Source organism: Sodiomyces alkalinus, assembly GCF_003711515.1.
Source record: "Sodiomyces alkalinus F11 unplaced genomic scaffold SODALscaffold_13, whole genome shotgun sequence".
Classification (NCBI taxonomy): Eukaryota; Fungi; Ascomycota; class Sordariomycetes; order Glomerellales; family Plectosphaerellaceae; genus Sodiomyces; species Sodiomyces alkalinus.
Window position 1 is genome coordinate 557,872 of NW_021167091.1, and position 6,252 is coordinate 564,123.

Sequence of the window (6,252 nt, forward strand, 5' to 3'; positions counted from 1 at the left end):
CCTCCTCTAACAACTATAAACGGCCCTCCTATACTACTAACCGGAACTACGGATTTATTGTTTGTTTTTAAACGGCCTAATAATACCGAAGATTAATCTAACGATACGGCCGTAACCGGCGATACCGTCAAGATAGGATTATTATCCCCTGACTAATCGGTTCTTAAAGAGGAATTAACCACTACTACCGCCGTTAATCCGGTATCTACGGCTCCTACTACGGCAGAGCCACCTGCTATAGCTAAGTCTTTATAAACCTTTTCTTCCACTACTATAGCTAACTAACCTACTTCTATAAGTAGAAAAAACCGCCCTCCTATTATTCTAACGGCCGCTGCTGACCGGCCTGCCCGTAGTAGGCGTCTAACCGACCGTTACACCCCTCCTTCCTTTTATACCTTCCATAATTAGATCGAGATACCGAAGAAGCCGCTACTACGCCGCGATATGCCTAAGGAACCTCTAAACTAGTCTTAAATGCTAAAGAGTCCCTATAAATTAGAATAGATTAAGGCCGCCTCCTAAGAGGTCGGCACGCTTAGGTTAATAGGCACCTTTAAACGGTGGGAATAGTCCTACCAGTAAGGGAACGGCTCAGGACTGCCTAAATTAGTTCTAAGGCCACTAAACCTTAAATAGGTTTTTAAGTATAAGGTCGATCCTACTAGTTACGTTAATAAGTTTAAGGCGCGCCTTTACGTTTAAGGGGATTAATAACCTAATAACCACCTTAACGCCTACGCCTCCACCCTCGCTAGAAGGACCTTTAGGTCGCTGATAGGTATTATAGCCCACTTCGATCTTAAGACTCGGTAACTTAACGCTATTAACGTATTTACTAATACCCTGCTTAACGAGGAAATCTATATTAAGGACCCTCCTAGTTAGCAGTTACACTAGTCGGCTACGGGCCTTAAAGCCCACGAACAGCTCGAGGACCTTTTAAATTAACGCCCTTCTATATAACGTAGAGGGATTTAACGGCTACGCCGGGCGTTATATAGCCTTCGGCGTTCCCTAAAGCTATAGCACTAACAGCTCTCTTCCGTACTAGGTAAGTGCGGTTTAAAGTAATTAACCGAAGACGATTACGTCTTTAAGAATAAGGTTCTAATTACTTTCTTTTACGTTAACGATATTATCCTAATCTATCGTAAGGAATCTTAATCTACTACTAATAACCTAGTATAGTAGATACAGAAGAGCTTCTAAATCAGGGATCTAGGACTAATTAAGTGGTTCCTTAGAATCCGCGTAGGACGCGATCGTTAATAACGTAAGTTATAGTTATCGCTTAATAACTATATCACCGATAAGATAAAGGCGTTAAAGGTGGACTATAGAGGTTATAGGGTTAAAAGCCCTCTTCCTTATCCTGACGTTCTAGAACCTGCCGACTAATAAGCCTCCGAGGAATTAATCCATCTATATCTTCGGAAGGTCGGTTCTATTAATTACGCCGCCTATTAGACCCGGCCTAACGTCTCTAAAGCCGCTTTAAGGCTTACCGAATTCAGCACTAATCCTTTAAAATAGTATCACGAAGCTGCCGATAAGTGCCTAAAGTATCTCGGCTTGATAAAGACTCTATGCCTTTATTTCGGACCACGCAAAGACCACTAAAAGCCTGTACTCTTCTATGCTTCCGACGCCGCCTTCGCAGACGACCGTAAGACTAGGTATATCTCGTAAGGGTACCCGACCCTGCTATTCAGGGGTCCTATTAACTAGAAAGTAAATAAGCAAATAAGCGTCGTAACCTCTGGTACTAAGGCTAAGCTAATAGCCCTTTCTGCTACTACTAGGCAGTATATCGCGACGAGGCGTTTAATAAAGGACCTTACCCTTCCTTTTAAGGAGGAACCACTTATAGTATACTACAATAATTAATAAACTAAGCAGCTACTAGAATCCCTTAGGCCCTAGGTCACCTCGAAATCAAAGTATCTCGATATCTACGCCCTTTAGATCCGATAAACCGTTTAAAAAGGGACCGTCTTAATTAACTAGATCGCCACCCACGATATAGTTAGCGACAGCCTTATAAAGGTACTGCCCCCGTAGAAACACAGGGCGTTTATATATCTATTAGGGATAGAGGTCCTAAGCCAGGGGGCTTAAGGCAATGTATAAGAGGCGCGGTGTAGAGTTTATAATCTATAGCCTAGATTAACCGTGGTTTTGGTGCCCTTTAGATTAGTATTTAGGCACCCGTTTTTAACGTGGTTTTAAGGTTAATTTAACCACCTGTTTTTACACGTTTTTAACGTTCTTAGGCATAAAAGGAGCGCGCTTTTTAATAAGCCGTTCTTTAACCGTTGGATTGATATCTAGGCCACTGTTTTACCCTAGATTTACGGCTTTAAATTAAGCAGAACAGTCAGGATCAATCCTGCAGTTCTGGGGGGGTGTGTCAGATACCATAGTCACCTTATCGGGGTGTGATAAACCATATTATATTAGACGTGTGGAGTACCTCGCTCCTATATATCCACCCTTATTTCCCCTGCTTTTTCTGTATAGTTAGACATCCCCGTAAAGTATCACAAACTTCACTTAGATAAATACACATATAATTCCGCGTACCTTATTTGTGTTCTGACACCTATTATAGGCCTTATAACGCTTACCGCTCCGAAAGATTAAAGGCCTTGGATTAAAGCCGTGATAATTATTACGTACTCCCACGATATCGCCGACCTCGTTAATCCCGATCTTAAAGAGGCTAAACGTCCTAAGCGCCGTATTCGAACCGATCCACTATAACCTCCTACTATAGCCGAAGAACGTAACGCCACTAATTAGGATATACTATTTAAGATCTAGTAGGTGGAAGAAGATCGGTATAAGGCTAAAAAGAGGGGGATCTAAGCACTCCACGACTATATCGCGAAGATAGTTAGCCTTACTTTAAAGGATTAGTACGCCGGCTAAAAGGAAGTAAAGGATATATTAAAGGCCCTTAAGACGCACCTTAAGCCGACGAACGCCGCCTAGAAGTCCCTAACTAAGTAACGCTAGGATAAATACCTTTAAAACGTTAGGCGTATACCCTATAAGCGCTAGCTAGAAGACTTTATTAAGCTATACCGCGATACCGAGATATACGAAGTTCGTGCCTACGATACTAAGAAAGATTAGATCGACGGCTTTTTTAACGCTATTAGGAGCGTAGTACCGGAATAGTTAAAAGCACGCTTTACAGAGCTCCTACGGTTAGAAGAGAAAGACCTACCCTTAATCTAATTTATCGTGGAGGAGTATATAACGTGGCTTTATCGCCGCTACTCGTACCGACTCGATAAAAAGCTAACTGTATTATCCTTTTATATAGTGACCTTCCTAGGTAAGGATAAAGAGAGTAAGTAATAGCCGGTATAATCGGGATAATAGGGTAACTACCCGTCTAGCGAATAGAAGAAGGAGTAATTATACGACTACTATAATAAGAAGAGAAGTATTTATAATTATACGCCTTTATAGAATTGCCCTAACGTTAACAAGGCTAGAAGGAAGGGATATATACCTTTAAAAGAGGTCTTAGAACGCTGCGACCGGATTATTAAGACCTAGGATAATAAACGTTAAAAGAGATTCCGGGAGAATATCGAAAAGAATGCTAGAAGCCTAAAAACGGGTGCTAAAAATGACTCTTAGAAGTTATAGCCGAAAGAATCGTCGACGGAGGTATCTAATTTTATCGATAACCAGGATAAGGATTCCGATAAGGGATCCTATAGGATATATTCCCTTCTATAACTAAACAGTAATATTAGTAGTAACCTCTTTAATTCACTACTAATCGACTCCGGCACCTCGAGGTATATTACTAACTAATAACACCTACTATAGGACTTTAAACCTACTATAAATGAGTATCGTTTTTAAACGGGTAGTAGAGAGACTAAGCTAGTTAAGGGTTATAGCAGGATATAATTAGAAGTGGACGATAAACACGGTAATCCCTTAAGTTTAGTACTAAATCGCGTTACTTTTATATAAGACTACCTAAGAACCTTAATCGCGACTAGAAGATTAAAGGAATAGGGTATCGTCTTTAATTCCGGCCTTAAAGTGCTAAAGGTGGCCTTTAGAGAGGGCTTATTAGCCCTACCTCTTAATAACGTCAACGATTAATACGCCCTTATTCTAACGGATCGTTAACAGCACCTACTAAGCAGCTTCTTTAATAGCTCTCTAACGCCTACTATAAGCGTAGCTAACGCTCGTCTATAGTATAAGAGGCTAGGGCACGCCGGCGCTACTACCCTCGATAAAATAGGAGATACTCTTATTACAGGCGTTATTAAAGGATATTAAAAAGGCCCTTTTATAGTGGATTATAAGGCCTATACCCTTAGTAAGGCGAAGAAGGTTATTTCTAGATAGTCGCCTAACCACTAAAAAACGCTACCGTGGTATAAGGTGGAGGTTAATCTTTTTAGCCTTAACGAGGCCTTTAATAGTATAAAGGTCGTAATACTTCTATACGATCCCTATACTCGGTAAGCGGTTATAAGGTTCCTACGTGACTATAAATGAGCCTTACCTATATTAATGAATTTTAAGTTCTTCCTCTAAAGGTAGTACCACTATATAATTATAGTAATCCGCCTGGATAGAGAAAGATCCCTTTAGAAAGGCTTCGATAAATAGGCCGATAAGAGAGGGATTTTACTTAAGAGGTTATCGCTATATATAGCGGTATAGAATCCGAAGGCAGAACGCCACGGCGGCGTTATATTTACTATCGCGAGGACCCTCGTAACGGCCTTAGGTATCTAATAGGATATATAGCCGGAACTAGTAGCTACTATAGTATATCTATATAACCTTATCCCTCGGAAAGACCTCTAGTAGAGAACCCCTTAAGGGAAGATAAAAGATTCGATTAATAAACAAGACCTAAAGAAGATCCTGGTAAAGCGTATCGTTAGTCACCTAAAGAGGTATAGTTATAGAGCCTATCCACTAACCACTAACTACTAATAAGGTTATAACCGTAACGCTAAGGTCGCGGAGAGAGTATATATCGGCTATTTAATCGGCTATAAGAGCACTAATATATATCGGATCTAGGTGCTAAAATTAGGGAGGATCCTACGTATAAGAGATATTACCTTTAATAAAAAACAGCTATACAAAGATTATAACCACGAACCTAAGGTATTAATTAAAGTTTTCGAGCAGCTTAATCTGCCTATAGATTATTAACTCTATAATCCTCTAAGGGATATAATGTCGTGACCGAACTGGACACGCCCATCGATAACGGGCGCGTAATAAGGGTAAAATCGACTAAACCACTAAGATAGCGATTATAACTACCGCCTCCCTCCCGGGATACTATTATAGTGATACCGTAAGGCCGGCGCTACGGTATATCCGGAGGATTAGATAGATTGCGTCGTCCCGACTCCCTTAACCCAGAATTCTTAACGGACCCACTTTTCGTAATATAGGCGCTCCCCCCTACTCCCCCCCTTCTCCCTTAGGACAGGATACCGCGCGGAACTAATATAAGACTAAGAGGGGACTGTTTTTTTTATTGTTTTTTGATTTAATACGTGTATACAGCCCTAAAGCTATAGCACGAGTCTATTAAGGAGACTAAGCCTATAACGAGTATCTAGTTATTTATATAACCTGTATATAAAAGTAAAGAATATACGAAGCAGAATTATTAGTCCGGGACTTGTCCTTAAGTGGTGGTGCGCGTTCCCCGGAGTTCCCTAGGCTCTAGGGTTTAATCGTAGATAGTGTGTGTGTGTGTATACGCTTAATTACGTATAATAGGGTACGTACCCTCCCCCCTAAAGAGGGTATATACTAGAGACAGTGTGGCTCCACTTATTAGCGCGTAAGCTAACAAATATCTCCCCGAACGTGCGGGGACCCCTGTGATGTGTAGGAGCTCCGGGTAGGTCGCGCGCGAACTTTTAAAAAATCCGCGTATAATTAAGGGGAGTGAGATTCGAACCCACGGCCTTACGCGGCTACCAGGCGTGTCTACTACCTCCGCTATCCCCCTAAGGGAACTGCTACGCCCCCTAGAATAAAGGAAAGCTAAAATTAAGGCCGAAATTCAGGCTTTACTAGCTAATAGGAACACGGTTAAATAAATTATTAAGCTAGTAGAGGAATTAATTACGATACGCTACCGCTATAACGCCTCCGCTACGATACCGCTAGTATAACTCCACGCCTCTATCTATTAGGTTATCCGCGAGGAACTCCGATAAAGCACTCAGG

At 41.3% G+C, this 6,252-nt stretch overlaps 1 pseudogene across 1 annotated transcript; it reads right to left on the bottom strand.

The window, feature by feature from the left end:
* Positions 1-5,959: 5,959 nt before the first annotated feature.
* On the bottom strand, positions 5,960-6,031 carry SODALDRAFT_t203 (annotated as a pseudogene). The gene has a single exon. The product of its transcript is annotated as a tRNA-OTHER (tRNA).
* Positions 6,032-6,252: the final 221 nt, after the last annotated feature.